Consider the following 18495-nt stretch of genomic DNA (forward strand, 5'->3'; position numbering starts at 1 on the left):
AAGAAGTACAACGGTTTCACACATAAAAGACCACTCTGCCCCCTGCCTCATTCATTTATTGGCACTGAATCACCCTGTAGTATAAATCTAATCTTTCACAGTTCACCTGTGCTCATGTTATGGGGTATTTTTTTAACGATTCATTTACCAAGGAGGAAGAAGCAGCTTAGTTTTAGAACCACTGAAAGGATCCCTCTCTAATGCTGAGCGTCAGATACATTTAAAAAGAACTTCATACATTACTTTAATTCAGTTGAAACCATTTAATAACAAAAATTGGTTTTACTGGTTTTGTTTCAATTGCTAATATTGTAAGACTCCTATAGGTGGTTTAATAACAGTCATAAACGCAGTGTTGCTTCATTGTAGTTTATTGCTCAGCTTTTAATTGCTGGAATGCTTGCTTGAAGACTCAGCTCAGGTTTTTTTACTGTTAGATAGTGGAAAATCTATTTCCTTGTAGACCACATGGAGAACTACACACTCTACATTTCTGGAAAATTAGGATGTGCAAAATAGTGCACCTTGTGGTACATCCTAACTAGAGGAAAAATTTTAAAGTTTTTTTAGGCAACTGTAGTCAAGGTGCAGTTAAGACTGTAACCGCTATATATATGAACTCATTTGTGCTCCTTGATAAAAACATGGGTTTCAGTGTGTATCAAAAAATAAGATTGTGCATATTTTAATATAATTTTGAACTAGTACAAAGGCGTATTTTTAACTTATCAAGTGTTTCCTTCATTCTCTATTTTGTTCAAGTACCTATGTAGTGTTATATGTATGGATAAATGAATGCCTTTGATCTTAGTGGCATTTTGCGTATGTAGGGTCTTGGTAAACAATGACTTCATCACTGGGCCTATGCATTTTTGGTTAAGTGTGAAGGGTCTTTTGCATCATAATTTGTATTTTGAGTTGTACTCTGATCAAATGAAAACTCTGGATTTTTGTTCTTGAGGATTTTGTTAAAAGTAAAACATGAACAGTTATAATCACGTTTGGATCTAAATACAGAATCTGAAATCTGAAAGGTGTAGGCAGTCTCTCTGATTTTTCTTTCCTTTAAAGTCTTATGCCTCTTCTTAGGGTAAAATAAAGACATTCAGTATTCATTAACTCTAATTTTTCCCTGGGAAAAAAACACATGATACTAAATTTTTAAGGCCTATAAAAATGATAAATGTACAGTTTACTATAGTCTTGCTTTCTCCGTCTGTGGAGAATGACTGTATGTTCCTTGTATTCTTTTGTTTCTAAATATGCATGACTCGTGTTTGCATCGCCTTGTTTGTAATCAGCCTGAATGACAGTTGCAGTTCTTTATATCCTCAGTTGATAGGAAGTTGGTCAATAATGTCACAACCTTTATCAGTTGAGGCATATTGCCCAGATACTTAATGTAGTGTTATGGACAGACAGAATCTAGCTCTGGAAGGTCAGTGAATAGGTCTTCTTACTGATGCCAGTGTTGTGCAGTGACTTGTCCAGAAACACGTAATAGAGAATGCCAATATTTCAAGAATTAATCTACATAAATAGTCTAAGGAGCTATCATAGTAGAGAGATGAACTGCAGGGCCACCATTAATTGTGGCCCAAGATAATTAAAGCGAAGTATTGTTAATTGTGTGATGTTTAATGTTATATATTCTTGCCCTTGATTTTCCTCTTGAAGAATATAAGTTGTAATGTCAAAGACTATGTTTTATTAATAAAGAGACATACTTTTTTTAAGTTATATGCAATTAGCAGTTCAGTCCTTTACTATTTGCAGAGCAATTATTCTAAATATTTTATTAGTCTATATAGAAAGAAACAAAAAATAGCTATTTATTAGTTTCTGTGCTGTGGGTGCAGAATGTTTAATCTTACTTTACATGATTAGATGTTACTGTATCATACACAATTAATAAAACAAGCAAGGCTAATAATGTACTTTCTAGAGTTGGTCCCCCATCCATGCACTGTAGAATCTAAAGACTGCCTATAAACCTAGTAGAAGTAATAGTCAAAATGAGGGACCCAATCCACTAAAGCCGTAGTAGTTTATTTCACGAGTATCAGCACTTTTAAGACATCTTTTTATATCTCTTCATATTAGTTTGTTTGTTACTCAAGTGTAGCTCATGACAAGATGTAACCTAGTCTGTAAGAGCATTGTAAAAATATTCCATCCTTCCTTCCTGCCTGTATTGATTGTCCTGGACCTAGAGAGATCTTCTCTTCAAATGAGGGACTATATGTATATACATGTATATAAATGTATATTACAGTGTACATCTAGGGAAAAGTTTGAGCAAGTGGTGTAATGATTTTATTATATAAAAGTTTAGATTCAGCAAGTAATTTTTTTTCTGCTTAATAGCTTCTCTTGACTGGTCGCATTAAAACAAAGAGTTGGATAAATCCGACCTAAGTTTCAAGTGAATAAAGTACCAAAAGAGAAATGCTGTCCATCAGCACAGGGATAAATGGTAGTAGCCAGTATATATACAATATAATAGATTATTTAGTTTCTTTTCTTTTGAATATCTATATGGGAAAAACATTTCTTTTTTTTTTTCTTATACTTGGATACTGTCAAATGTATTGCCAAATAAATTTCTGTAATACTTTTTAGATTTTATTAACTTTTGTTTAACCTAGACATTTTCTCACTGAACAATAGAAATCAGTGTAATAAAGTTTCTTTGTAGTCAGCCCAAGTGAAAGCTATCATATACTTTGATAAGAAATATATGTAAATATTCTCCCATTGCTCCTTTTACCTATAATCTTTTTACATCCTTTATCATTTACAGCAAATTCTATTTCCACTTTACTGACTGATAAATACCATACATTTCTAATCAAAAGAAACAGATGACAAATAACAAATGGTTCATACCATCTTGTATCCCATTTTATGTAGTTGAAATTAATTGTGATTTCCTGGATATCAAAACTCCTTTGTGCCTTCAGCATTTTTAGTTGGCTGCTCTTGAAATGCCACTTAATTTACTTCAGCAGTTATGATCAAATGCCTTCTAACTCTTACAAAAAAAAAAAAAAAATCTCTGATAACTCCTCTGTGCATTTGGAGTGCTGCAAAAATGAAATATTAATGAAGTATGGTGAATAACATATCAATTCTTTGGTGGAATTTCATTTTTTTTTAATCCGTTTTCATCACCAGAAGAATTGCAATTATTTTTTTTTTAAATGGTAGCCAGAAATATAGAAAAAATATAATTTATTCTGGATGCCTATCAACATCCACACAGAAATTTCAGGTATATGTAGGTATATACACAATTACAGTAAAACAATAATGTTATATCTCCAAAGGCATATGCATTTAGTTGGAAATTTTTCTCAAAACCTTAATTTGCCCTCCTGGGTATGTTAGGTATTATATGGACTCTCTTTTTGAGATTGTATACATACTTCTTGTTTCCAGCAAGAACAGTTTATAAAGTCACAGTGCCCAGAGGAAAGCCTTGAGAGTATTCTGTGTTTGAAAACCAGTGTCTGTAAAAGTCTTAAGACTGTCCCAGGACTTTGTTATCCAATATGGAGCTATGGGCTCTCTGCCCCAATTTAGCCTTAAATGACTGAAATAGAGGCTGCCCGAGCACCTGCATAATTGCAAGTGAATTAAACTGATATACCAAGTTAGTGTCAGTCTTAATCTAAACATGTCTGTAAAAGCCATAGTTACTTTGATTTTAAAAATTTAATCAGTGGTAAATACTGTGTCAGCTTTGAAGGCTTATTAAAGTCTGTCATTTGCACAGACATTTATGCGATGAGGGTAATTCAGTATGAATTAACTATGTCTAACTCTATGAAATGTTCCAGCTCTTCTGGACTTCCTTCTTGGCAACTGCAGTAGTGCAACTTTCTTAGAAAGTATTTGCTTTTGGTTGATTATGAAGAATGTAAGCTGGTCAAACTGGTCAAACTAAATGACCAAAGAGTACTTAATGAACGTTGTTTTGGACAATGCTCTGCTTTGCTAATAAAAAAAAAGGGATTCTGTAGGATACACAAGTCTTTTTTTTGGTGGTGTTATGTCCTTTCACACACTGCATGTCCTCTCGATTCCTCAAAAAGAAGGGGGGGTGTGAGCAGATACTGGATGAAGACTCAAGACGACTGGATTCAGTTCCCATCTCAGCTGCAGATTTCCTGCATCCTGTACAGTCTATTTCATTCATTTGTGCCTTGGTACCACATCTGTAGGCAGGTAAAGAGCTAGAGTGTGGCATGTGGTCAAATACCTTGGGAAGCTGGCTGGTTTCCTCTGGCTTCTTCCATTTGAATGTATTCTTTGACTCAAAGACATGGAACTGGAAACAACTCAGAGGAGATGGCCATAAATGTTCTCGTGTAGTCTGGTAGGATAACGGTTTACACAGGAAACAAAGAAGAAAACACATTACAGAGAAGGTCAAATTAAGGTTTTGAGTCTAGATGTGTCTATCAAGCTCTTAGATGCTGAATTACCACATATAAGGAACATCTTAATTATAGAACCTTGATCCACACTGCAAGAAAAAACAGTATGAATTGCCTCTACTCGCTCCAACCCTCTCTCTGTGCTGGCTCCCCTATGAGGTATGCACAGGATTGGCTTCTTTGCTGCATTTCTTCTTCTTTGCTTCTCTGTGGTCCCTCCTCTGAGCCTTGTCAGTTGATCTGTATGGCAGGAGTTGGCACGTACGCTGCATCGTATGGGGTACCATGCTGTCCTATGGCAAGATGTCCAACTGTTATGGGATGAATAGTGCCTGCATTTAGGATAGGACATCATATTTTTGCTGGCGCCTATTCTGTTCCATGGCTGTATGTACACGCCTCATTTGACCATACATGGTCCCATTCTGCTCCCCTCTGTTAGATGGGCAGTGCACCACCACCTTGTTATGGAGAAATCACGAGTTCTGGTTATGTGGGGGCCATTTCCATTCTTCAGAAGAGATGTTTTGCCCACCTTAGCCTATGATGGTGCACAACTAACACCTTGCTAAAAACACAGTCAAATTACAATAGACATTGTTAACAAGGAAGTGGTTCCCCTGGTTTGCTGAGTGTCCTCCTTCCCTCCCAGAAGTACTGCAATGGGCACGGGTTCCAGTGGCCTCAAAAAACAATGATTGAAGGCTGCTCACAACCTTGCATTTTTCACCAAATAGCAAGCATTTGGGGTAGCATTAAATTGTAACCTTGAAGTTATCAAGTGAAAAGCCTAATTCATGTGTGAAAATCTCATTGCTTGCGGGTGAGTGAGACTCAATGAAAGTTTCAGTAAACTAAGCTGCAGTAGAAGCAGTATCTGCTAGGGAAGAGCCACGAAACCACTCTAATTTTAATTATAGAATTTTGCCCTCTTGCCCTTTGCAGTTCATCACAGAAAGATGTGTTTTGTTTTAATAAATTGAGCTTTGGGAGAAAACTCACTCAGGATAATAAGCTAAATGTTGAAATATATTAGAGGGGTAATTTCCCTTGTATCATCACCATTAAACAAATGAGGAAATATGTCAAGTATTTCCTGTATTATGTTTTTAGTAACCTGCAGAGGAAGAAAGGCATGATATCAATGAACTATAAAAAAGAAATATGAGAAGGGTACATACTTCCTTTGAGTGGATTGAGAAGATAACTTTACTTTGAATGGGGTGCTGGTGGGTTTTGTTTTGCTTTTGCATTGTTTTCCTGTTTTCCCTTTTTATTTTTTTTTCCCCCTGTACTACAATGTAAAATGGTAAGAAAATGAATAATTATATTATTTTCTACGGAAAGAAACATGCATCAGGCATGTGTGCAGAGGCAAAGAGCCTGAGTTTCTGAAAATAACTGTGAGGAAAAACTTTGTTTATTGAAAGTCACACAGAATCACAGAATCACAGAATCTTAGTGTTTGGAAGGGACCTTTGAGATCATCGAGTCCAACCACATTAAAAAAAAAAAAAAAAACAAAAACACACACACACAAACCCACACAAAAACAAAACAAAAAAAACCACAACAACAACAACAAAAAAAAAACCACCCCACACCAGAAAAAAAAAAAAAAAAAAAAAAAAGCACCCACCAACTAAACCCCACACCCATAATCTCACACACAACACCCCACCACAAACCAACAATCCCGGGCACTAGAGCATGCCCTGAAGTGCCACGTCTACACGTTTCTTAAATACCTCCAGGGATGGTGACTCCACCACCTCCCTGGGCAGGCCGTTCCAGTGCTTGACCACTCTTTCAGTAAAGTAATTCTTCCTGATATCCAATCTAAACCTCCCTTGCCGCAGCTTCATACCATTTCCTCTGGTCCTGTCATTATTCCCTTGGGAGAAGAGGCCAACACCCACCTCTCTACAGTTTCCTTTCAGGTAGTTGTAGAGGAAGTCAGCTGCTTCACTTCAGTTTCTAGGAAATTTGAATCACTTTCCTGAGATGCATAGAAAAATCATGAAACTTTTAAATATTTTGTAGCAATATTCTGAATATTTTGTAGCAACCAGTCTTGTTCCAGCCAATGCATTTAATCTGATCCAGCCAAAAGCCTCTTCTTAGCTCAGTGCCTTGGCCATCCACGTAACTAGATTCATTATGCTGATCAGTCGCCAAAGGCCAACCTACTTAATCCTAATTACTGGATTATTTTACTTTTAAATCTTTTCAGTAGGAGACTTTCATAATTAGTTTTCTGAAGTATGCCTAAGACCTCTTCTTTCTTATAGCCAGGGATCAGATGATGAGGCAGGGAAAGTCTTATTTCCAAACTTATCCAGTGGCTAATAATGAATCAGCATTGACTTGCATCACTGGTTTCAAAACCAGTCCAGTTTATTCCAGCTTTGCTGGTAATAGTACTGGCAAACTGTTTTAGCTTCCCAATAAATGAGTAAATTTTAAATTAAAACCAAACAAGTACTATCAAGCTGAATCTATTCTATAATCTGTTGATGCTTGAACTCTTCTGCTGTAGGTTTTCAGTGGCTCAGTTGTTCTTTGTCTTTGAAAAGCAAATCTCATGGCTGCTACCTGTTTCCCCTTGTACTCTGGGTGCTTTCCTCTTCGCCATCTGTCTTCACCCACGCCTGCTTCAGTCTTTAAATGCACCTCCTTCTCTGATGTTTGTGCCCTCCCTCCTGCAAGCTCATGCCCTTCAGATCTTCCACTGTGGCTTTTCCATCCATCCTACGTGCTGCCCACAGTGCATGAAGCAGCATTCTCTGTAGCTGGCACAGACACTGAATAGCTTTCGGTGGTCGATACACCTTATCAGTTGGGATGTTAATAGAAATAATATGTTCATATAGAAGATGAAAGCTAATAGAAACCTATTCTGGACAGAGAAATAAACTCAGTTAGTATGTGATGAGTATTTAAGAGAAGAGAATGTACTTCTTGCAGACTGTAGAACATTGAGGATCTTAAAGGACTTTCTCATTTTCTCTATCCTTTTACACATTTTTTTTCTAAGCCAGTCAAAACTCATGTCAAATTCTTTTTTGGCATGCAAAAATCAAGATGATTTAGTAGGAATATGAATTTACCCAGGGATGTTGAAAATAGCTCTGCCCACTAGATGTAGGAAGAGCTGTTCAGATTTGCTCTCTTTTTCATTGCTGTAACTGTTTGCTGCTGTCATTAGAGAGAGACTGCTGATCCACTGTTCCATCAAACAGTCCCATCTCCTGAAATGGGGGAATGCCTTAATAAAAATAAATCTGTACATTAAGTCATTGCCTTCATGACTGGTGGAAGAGGCATGGAGGACACCATGCATATCTGCATTTTCCTGGCTATTCTGTTCAATGAAAGCTTAAAATACTTGGTTTCTAAAATCAGCCATGGTGTCTCCTGGGAATTCTAGTCTAAGTAACAGATGATATTGTTTTCTTTTCTAACTAAGTCTAGGGGAAAAAAAAGAATATTGAATTGCATCTCCTATGAAGCACCACAGCAGTGGTTCAGAAGTTAAATGTTTTGGGTCACAACATGCAGAGCTTCTGAGTTTTTGGCACGTGTTGAAAAGGTAAAAACTTTCAGATCGACTCTCTGCTCTCTACTATGAGATGCCCACAAAGCAGTAATGTGTCAAAATTTGCTAATTCAGTGAAGTGCTCAACAGAACATGCTCCGATTAGTGTTCCTATTCTGTTAACTTTTAAAACTGTGTTTAATTATTTTAAGAGTGACATGATGTCATATCCCATCAACTACTTGTATAAAGGGAATTTTGCTGCATATCAGAATTTTTCTCCTTTAGCCTGCTCATGCAGTCACTTTAGATTTTAATAAGAGTTACTAGCTTCCTGGCATCAGTTATTTCAGTGCTCGTATCACGCACATCAGTCTGTCCAAGTGAGATACAAGGCACGTTGGAAAGGCTGAGTAACTTATGCTATTCCTCAATTGCACCTTCTCAAAGTAGAATGGTGTAAAATATCCTTTTCCAGGGCACTCAATCCAACATCTTCTAGGTGGAGGAAACATTTCTTATATGCAATTTTTAATTCACATTAATATTTTAGCCAGGATACTATTTAAAACATCCTTTAGCTTACCTATAGTGTTGATTATAGTGGATGCAGTTGTGAAAAGTATAGGTAAACTATAGGATCCTCAAGATAGTAAAGTGAGCTCTGGAATTTTTACCAAAAAAAAATAAGGAGAACATAGATAAACATTTAATGTTCATTTTGCACAATCAAATGTCATTTCATATATTTATTGTAAAAGCAGATTATAAATTCGTTTTTCTCTATGATATTCCAAATTCCAATACAATGGCTCTTTTCTTACAGTTATGTACCACAGAGAAAGCTCCGTGGTACTTACTTGGCTGACATAACAAACACTCTTTAGATAGTTCAAAGTATTGAATATGGCTACAAGAATAATGATTTGGTGCCAGAAGGTCTGAGAAGTAGGTGTAGTCAGTGAAGAAAAGGTAAGTCATGGAAGTCAAGGAAAATCATCTTGGTTTTATTAAACCTGTCAAATTTTCTCTATTGAAATAAATGTTAACCATGTTCTGCAAAAAGTTCTTGCCAGGTTGCAGTGGCGGAATCTGATATTTCAGTGTGACTTTTATAATTTAAATAATGATAGTTTTTCAGTGCCCTTCTCTCCGTGTATAGTGCCTTCTTGCACGTAATCAGTAGATAATGTAACTTACCTTTTTTAGCAATCAGGCATGTGGTACAATTGAAAATTCACTCTCCCCGCTGAATGAAATGAGATTTTCCAACACTGTTTTATAGATCTAGGTGACTGTGTTTATCCCAACACATCTATCATTTCAGAGGGTGAGACTGGGTATGTTTTTAAAATAGTTTCTATCATGTATTCACTCCGGGCCCAGTTCTACACAAGCACTTTCTGCGAGCCTTCTCATTGCTCACTGTGGCACTTCTTTCAGAGGAAAGATTCTGTGACAGAGATTTTAGAATCACGCCTTATATTTTTAATTTACATACTAATGCATGCAATTTCGCTGACGGTAATGACAGTTGTATATTTCATAAACTAAATAAAGAGCTGCAGTTCATGTCCAACTAACATTATTAAGAAAATCCTGGTATTCTGTGGACATTCTCCACTGGCTGCGTAGGAAATCCCAATTAATTTACCTGAGCTGTTAGAGCTGAATCCCTTACAACTCTTACATAGCGAAATAACTTACCTTTTTTCATTTCTCTTTAGTGGCCTTGGAAAATGATGAAACAGTAATGAAGTCTGCATGGCGATGCACTTTTTCTTAATTCGATAGTGATTTCCTTTTCGTTCATCTTGTAGAAATACAGAATTGGAGATTGTAGCTGGGAGTCTGGGCAGGTATAGTTACACTCATACTACTAGAATTACTGGAGCTGTGCTGACTTCTGGCATATAAGGGTCTTGGCTTCTGTGTTGGCCATATGTTTCACTACACATGTGAAATCTGTATGATTAACATACTATGAAATTCAATATTCAATGGCCTTATTATGCAGCCGCTTTATTAGTCCACAGCAGAAAATACTCAAACGATTAAGTCTGCTTAATCTGTCATGGTGACAAGCACAGATTTTAAGATTAGTTATAAATATATAAAGAGAATAGATAAATCAAATGCGGAATAGTCTGACTTTGGTCCATTACACGTGACTGATTTTTGCTGATGGTTCCTTAGACACCTGATTACTGCCTAACTAATTATTTAATTTCAGTGTATCATCAAAACAGCTATAGAGGGGTACAATATAACCTTATATGCGTGGACATGTATACCTACACGTATACATACATGTTTTAATGTATGTATACATATAATGTATGTATACAATGTATACATGTATACAATGTCTGGTTAAGATCTGCAGTAATATTAAAAGCCAAGTAGAAGGAGGGGTTTGTTTATTCATAAAGACTTATAATTAAAAGTTTTCACATACTGCCCATCCCTGACAGTTGCCTTTCCCCATATGAGGTCAGGGAGATCCTCCATTCTGTTTTGTCTCGGACTGAACACCTTCCCTCTGCTTCCCACATCAAACAGCTAGAACAGGGTCTCTGCCCCAGGATCGCCTCTGTTCTGCCATTTAGCAGCGTGCAGCTGTCACCTTCCCATTGAGACCAAGAATTGCCATCTCATCTTTTTGACGTATGTGCCCGTGTTTCCTCTGCACATGATTAGATTACCTGGCAGGGCTCTCCAGTTGCATCTGGGATATACAGGCGCATAATGCCATCTAGAGGGCTGAGTTTCTTCCCTCCCCACAGGAATACCTGTGGTATCTGATAGCCTTCCATCACATGTGGTGACAGCGCTCATTCAGCTTTGCAATTCAGGCATTCCTATTCCTCTTCTGGTTAGCATGTAATCATACAGGGCCAAGACTTACAGCATTATTTAGGAGAAGAGAAATGCTCAATTAGTAACTACAACTGTTTCCCTTTAATAAGCATGCAGGTCGCTTTGTCGTGTTCAATCAGTCAAATGGTCCATTCTTCCAGAATAATCCTTCTGATTTTAAATTCTCTGGGTCTTAATGTTTTAAGTTCTTTAGGAAAAAGTTCTTTTAAAAAGAGGAAGCAAGTAAGACCTAGGTTTGTCATTCAGCTTTTTGGTAAACTGTGAGAAAAAGAGTACTTAAAAATTGTCTACTCTGCTAGACGAAGTCCTCTGTAAAGTTATTGCAGCAACAGTTTCTGGGACTGAAGGTTGCCCATTATGTGATATTGTTGTGCGTTTAGATGGAAGAAGCTACAATCTTTTCTTCTATTGCATCTCTTCCGCTGAAATACTTGTTTAGCATTTCTCTTGGTAGTTTAAGGTAAGCTGGAAATGAGCAGAGACAGGCTTTTCAGTGAAGCGGTCACATGGCTGAAACGGCTAAAGTTTCTCCATACTTGTCTCCTAATAGCTCCTTTTTTTCTTCTTTTAAACCTTATGGAGTTTGCTTCTTTAGACCTTAGACATGTGCCAGAGAAAAGCCTGTTGCCTCCTCCTTGATAATTTCCTTCAGTCCTATATTGCATTTCATAACATTATACTTTAACTGCTATTACCAGTAATGATGGTTGTAATATTCTTTTTCTTAAATAACAATAAATGTTCTTTCTGTAACCTTAAATCTGTTCTGTATCATCACAAAAACAATTTAGTTAGACATTGTAGTGTCTCCCCAGTGCCATGCAGAGATAGCTGTTCTGTACATTCATATATTAATTTGATTAAATTAAGATAGGAGAAGTGAAACAGAGAAAGGGGCCGTGTTACAAACTTTATAAATGATATAGTCTTTTTATATAGTGACCTGCCATGCAAGGTACTTCAGGTAAAGAAGCACTGTGGCTGCACGGCGTAGCATTCATTTGAACTAATTGACTCTTCTTGAAAACCAGGGTATTAGCCCCAGTAGGGGAAAGCATTAGCAACCTGAGCCAGCTTTAGTGGATCTCCACAGAGCTTCTTGGTGTAGTGTTGACATCACTTCACTGCTAAGGAAACAGCTTGTGTCTTCCTCTTGGCTCCTCTTGGTGTGGCAGAATGTATTTTTTTCCCATTGCAGTGGTGGTCTTCTTTGGACTCTTTTTTATCAAATATTGATAAAAATCCTTGACAGTGACCCCAGGGAAACTATTCAAAATTTTTCCCAATTAGATGAGTTAAAACAGGTACTCTTAGTTCATTGTAAAAAAGAACTTGCTAGTATTAGGCAAAAACTGTATATTTCACACAGAGATTGAGTAGAAATAAGAGGTGAGAAGTTCTCATGTTTTTAAGCAACTGATTTGCCCTGCTGGTGACCTCTGACAGGCGGGAATATTTCCCAATTGCAGGTCAATCTGACAGAGCAGTATTGTGATCGATCCTAGGTATATATTACATTGCATAGTATTTCATACATTGATTTATTTTTGCTCTATTCTCCGCATTTTCCCTTTAGGCCAATCGACTAATCACTGATACTGCTCTTGAACAGCAGCTTGGAATAAGATAACAGCAACATCTCCTCACGTTTGATACTAATGTTGATGTATTTGGCTATCAAATTTGGAGATGTGAAGGTGGGTGCAGTTCCGGTGGCTGCACTTGAGTTGTGCTTACTTACGTGTGATGCGATTTTGGCTCATTATGGAGATCAGAGCTGGGCTGTTGGGCTGCTGCTGCAGCGCTTTTCATGCCTGAGCTTCTTACTGGAGCACCACTGAATCCCATCTATCTTGACTTACTGTATGCTCCATATGATGCACTTATTGTCATCCAAGCCTGTTCTTTTAAGAACTTCTACAGTTGGCTACATTCTCCCAAAGTGTGTAGTCTAAGGCTTTTCTTGGACCTCCTAGGGATGTAGTTTACGAGGAAAAAAATCTGAGATAAATTTTATGTGCTGAAGAGCAAGGTTAAGTAAGGAATTGGAAAGTATTTAGTATTGCACAGTAACAGCAATATGTAATAAAAATAGAGTTTATTTTCCATGTAGCTGGCTTTAGTGTATATTTTTTTATACAGTTCCGTATTTTCTATTTTCATAAAGCACAAAGCTGTAAAATTATCCAAGTAAAAAAATGCCTCTGCACATCTCTGTTGTGTGTAGGAAAAAGCCTTACCAACAGGCTTGTCTTTTCCTTTGGGGTTATGGGATACATTCTTGTCCTGGCAGTTGGCTTCCTTAGGTCTGTCACTGTTAACGTAGGTTCTGAAGATAGCCTGCTATAATTATATGTCTATCTTAGGAAGCAGTGCCATATAATAGGAGCAGATCCTCGGAGCCAAGCTGTTTGTGCTAAGGACCTGACGTTTACTTTGGCTGAGCTCTGCTTAAGCCCAGCAGCAGTTGGAGTTCCTTTTCCAATGTCATGTGAAAGAAACCCATTCCTTTGTTTCTGAGGCCACACCACAGTGGGAACTGTAGCCTGGTCAGTGCCATGAGCAGCAAAATCATTTGAGAAGGACACTCACTGCGCTTCCAAGCCAAAAAGCTAATGTAGATGCACCTGATGTCAGCCAGCACAAATGCCACATCAGACAGTTTCTAAGGGATCCTCGTCCCTCTCCATCCATCTTCTCTGAAGTGAGCACAGTCTGCAAGGGCAGAAAAAGCAGACACAACTCCAAACTGTTGAAGCTTTTAAAAGAGACAGAATTTGGGGTCTGCGTTGTTGTTCTTTTGAACAAAATACAATTACTCTGCAACTTCACTATTCCACTCTAAAAGATTAAAAATGAAATGAATCAGAACTTTTAATTTAGCAAATGTCAGTGCAGAAATCAACCTACTGCATATTGCTGTGTGCAGTGAGGGGCATTGCTTGCTACTTACTGTGCCTATAAAAACAAAAAAGAAAAATGTTCAAAGCTTTCCAGAGAAGCAAGATGATGTTTGCAAATAGAGTTTTGTTTCAGTTAGCAAGAAATGAACAGTAATTTTGTGTTTCAGTTATTAGAAGTTAGCTATTGGCTACAAAACAATTGCTGCATGTTACATGGCATTTGATCCCGTTCGTAATACAGTGCACCAATACCTGTTCTGCTTCGCTTTGCCTCGCAACTCCTTAGCTGGAAGGGAGAGAAATAACTGAGACCATCAAAAGAAGTTCATTTTGAAATACCTGGGGCAGTTGACTTACAGGTGACTTCTGATGAAGAAAGTGAAATTGCAGGAAACATTGCCTTCAGAAATAACTCAATGCTCCCATGTAGTTAAAAACAGAGAAACTTGTTATAAATTTATGTTATGAATTGTGAAATAGTTGACATTAATAGCTTATTGCAGTGGAAACCTTTTAACTCCAACTCTTGAAAGGAATAGAGTAAAATGATTCATCACAAGAAAAGAAAAATAATGTGGTTTATATTTTACTATGTTTAAAAATGTTTTGTGACAATATCAATTATAATATGGTGTAATACTTTGAATCTATTGCATATTATAGCAAAGAAAAGTCATTCTTTTTCTCAGAATTCAAATAGAAATAAGCTCAATGGATATTTTTTAAAAGGAAAACCAGTTATGTATTTTTTTCCATTTCATAAAAAGTCATACGTCTTTCTTTGGAGAAGAAAAGAATCAGATTTTCCCACTTAAAGAATCATTGGATAACAGAGAACTGATATGAGGTTCCCATCACACAGCCAGTGAATGTGACATTTAAGCATACGCGATCAGTGTTTTCCAGGCTGTCAGTTTAAATCACTTTATTTAATAATTATTTTTGGTTGAACAAAATGAAGAAACTTAGGATAAATAATTGTGGAAAAAATATTTCTTGATAAAAATTCAGCATTCGCTTTCTCTGAAGACAGAGCAAGACATCTGTTGTTTCACCTTCCAGTGAGAGCCAAAATAACTGGTTATAGGAGACAATTGATAGTATTGTTGATTATATATTAAAAGACACACGGGGGAAAAAAAGCAGGTATGCATTAAAGTTTTGAATCTTCTCTTTCTGTCATCAACCCCAAGCACACTCAGTTGCTTAGTTTCCTGGGGAAGGGGAGTTGGTTGAGTGGAGAGGAGGTTGGTGTTGGTGTTCTTTAAAGCTACCGCCAAATTTAGCTCCAAATTTGAACTGTTTACTGTCATTTCATAACGGCCCTTCAGTTCACATGCATTGAGCAGTTATGGCATTAGGGCCATTTTTTGCATTGACTTATGAAATTATATTTCATGTTCTTTCTAATGATACTAGAGAAAAATATATAAAAGCCACTTTAAAGGAGAATAGCTGGTCTTGATAAGTAGAATTTATAGAAATTCAAAAAACATTTCCTGTGTATACATATGTGTAATCCTTTGCTTCCTGGTACTTAGTTTCAAGGTTTTCTACTTAATTCCATTGACTATCATTTTTAATTTATCTTACTTTTTAAGGAAAAATAAGTCACAATTTGTTTTCATTAATTAGATTATGAAATTCCTTTCTGTTCCTGAATTCAATATTTTAGTGTCACCTGCCAAAATCTGAAAAGGTAAATTAAGTTAGCTAAAAGGAACAGCTAAATTCTTGAATTTCAGCTTTTGAAGAAACTGAGCTTGAGGCCTTTGTGTCTTATTCCTTAACTTAGATATTGAGGTGTGTCCTGTAAAGACAAACTGTTTGTCTCTTGGACTTCTTCCATACCTGCTTCCCAGTGCCATGAATCGGTAGTAGTATTGCCTGTATTTACTATTAATATCTCAGCTAGACAAGTGAAGAAAATAAGAAATGGGTTCTGTTGGAATAAAGTTGCCCAACAATTAATTCTCATTTGTAGATCTGAAATGCCCTATTTTTGTCAAACTCTGCATTAGATTAACCTTGAAGTTGAGTATGCTTCTCAGGAAGAGATGGGTAGTGGAATCACAAATAGTAGAAAACTGTTGCTGTGTCAGTAACCTCATTGTCAAAGGTTTGAAGGATAACTCATTTAAAGTAGATTCTAAAGTTGCCTTTCTTATTGCTTGAAAAACTCTCCTGAAAGTATATGAGATTTCCTCAAGATCTGAATTTCAAAAATGTGAAAAACCACCTGTTTCATGATTAGGCAAGTGAATTTTTCAAAAAATGGTTGCCATATGTATCATTTCAGAAGGACTCAGAGCCCTGGAAATACTTGTACTGGTTTCAATGTACTTTTAAGTTTGATCAAAATCTTCTGCAAAATATTTTCTTTGATAACGACTGCACTGAAAGATTTTTATTGAGCTTCCATGTTGGACGTCTAGATAGTCAAAGGTTTTCAACTAGTCTTTACTAATATCAAAGAATTAGTTTTTCAAAGAATTAGAATTTTCCCTGGAGAGTTTGGGCTTTTTCCAAGAAAAATTGAAACAAATGCAACTGACCAAGTGTGATATGATTAATTCATATAAGAGTTTTCAATGCAAAGATATGTACCTATGTGTTAAATACAAGTTGGAATTAAACACAAAATGCCCTTTAAGATTTATCAGGTCCATACCGCTTGCCTTTATCTGCCCGCGTTAATTGTAAGAATCTTAGTTTCACTTACAGTTTCAGGATCTCATACTTTTTTCATGGACCAGGGATTTTATTTTTAGTTCTTTGATAGAGGAAATAACTGCCTGTTAATATTTCATGGGGAAGCACAGTAAGTCTGTCAGAGTGAAATGCTCTCAGTTCTTAAGGGAGAACAGTTCCATAAGGGAACAAATCACTTAAAACAAGAGGGGGAATAAGAAGAACGGGATGGAACTGCTACTCCTTGTTCACGGTTTGCAAGGGGAGGGATTACCAAGTGTAAATATTGGAAAATCAGAAAATAAACAAATTTCATGACACACACACACTCTTGCTTGCATGAAAATTCAGTCTTATGTCTTACATTTGTGTGATGCCATCGTGGCCTGTACACGATGTCAGCCCGGACGCAGGCTTTCAGGGAGATGCCCTGTGCTGTTATCACGGTGGCAGCTTTGGGAATGGTGAAGGAGTTTCAGCATTCCTCCTTCCTGACTGCCCAAGTCAGTGTTGGTGTATGATAGGATTGGCATCACTTTGCTTTGTGGGTCTGCCTGACTGAGTGAGAGGACTTTCTCTTGTCTGGCATTTTACCCCTCATTAATAGCAGCTGCTTTTCTTTAGGCAGCCGAGGATATTGGTTTGGGGGAGGTGAGTGCCTTGGTCTCTGTGCGGAGCAATGCATCGGACTGAGACACACCGCCCAGCGCTTTATTCAGAGGATGTGATAAAAAATAGGAGTCCTGCTGGGACTTCTGATTTTCCATGCCTGTACTTCTGTGGTTTATCAAGTGTATATGCATTGTATAGACCATAATATGTATGTCTTTAACGTCAGGAAATACACACATCTTTGCTGCCTGTCCCTACTTACTTAGATCTCTTAATTCTCGTCCTCAAAAAAATATTTTATGTGTGATCATTTGGAAGAATTTTGGGGGAAAAAAGGCATCCTTCATAATTTTAACCTATTTGTTCAAAGGCCTTTATTGACAGTGGATGTATTGTAAGTCTATTATATTTTCTGTAAATAGTGATAGAATTTGCAGTGTTCTGCAATTTGCATGCAGGTAAACATACAAAGCTATTATTGATATATCTGGTAGTAGACTAGATATTTATTTGCTGGATGATAAGCCTGGGCTTATAGTGCAGTCTGTTTTGCTATATCTGTTCCTAACCTTCTCTTCAAAATGTCAACTCCAGACATTTCTGTGGTGTCAGAAAGGAAAACGTTGAAGGTTTTAAAGACTCATCATTCTTAACTACTTTATAGTCAACCAAAATAAAAAAGACAAATACTACCATTCTTGAACCAGTTAAAAATTTCTGGTGCCAACTTCTGAAAAATAATAAAAAGGTAAAGGTGTAATAAGAAGGTAAAGGTATTTCACAGAGGAGTTCCAATAAATATGAGATTTACTTTTTGTCATTTTTAGGAGACAGTCTCATCAGCAGCAATCACATTTGGGTTTGGTTTGTTTGATTCAACTCCTGAAGTTCATATATTTATCCAATATAAGTAGATTTGAAGGATTAAATTCTAGTTATCCACTTCTTTCAAAAGAGGAGACTTCATTTAGGTTGAACATCCATTGTTTCTTCTCATGGGAACTGGGAAACACTCGACAGACAGGAAAAGAGCTCTGTGGTTATAAGCCCTCTATGGGACCCTGGGTGTGGGTCTCTCCCTGTGATCTGCTGCACATAAACCAGCGAGTTCTGTTTTCTGACCTCTGGCAGCATGAAATCTGTACAATTTTGAAAGCTGTTACATAATTTCCAGTGCAGATTCGTGTTTAAATACATGCATCAGCTCATCAATAATTTGTATAATATCATATGCAGCTGCACAGACCTTGGGCTGCTTTCTTTTAGGAACGTTTAAGCCCAAGTTTTTACATAATCTTAAGTGGTTAGCTTTCTGATGTTGAATAAATATCTTCTGACTTCTAGCATACATTAGATGAAGGAGGTTACACTGCTGTCTGTGAGGCTACAAACCCATTTTACTGGTAGCACAGCTATAGCATAGCATGGC

The 18495-nt window shown here is 36.9% G+C and overlaps 1 protein-coding gene across 1 annotated transcript in view; it reads left to right on the forward strand.

Moving 5' to 3' along the window:
• Nucleotides 1-18495, forward strand: part of NCKAP5 (NCK associated protein 5) — a 371849-nt gene that overhangs the window by 247601 nt on the left and 105753 nt on the right. The gene's annotated exons all lie outside the window — the stretch shown is intronic.

Source organism: Numenius arquata, chromosome 3 (genome assembly GCF_964106895.1).
Source record: "Numenius arquata chromosome 3, bNumArq3.hap1.1, whole genome shotgun sequence".
Taxonomy (NCBI): Eukaryota; Metazoa; Chordata; class Aves; order Charadriiformes; family Scolopacidae; genus Numenius; species Numenius arquata.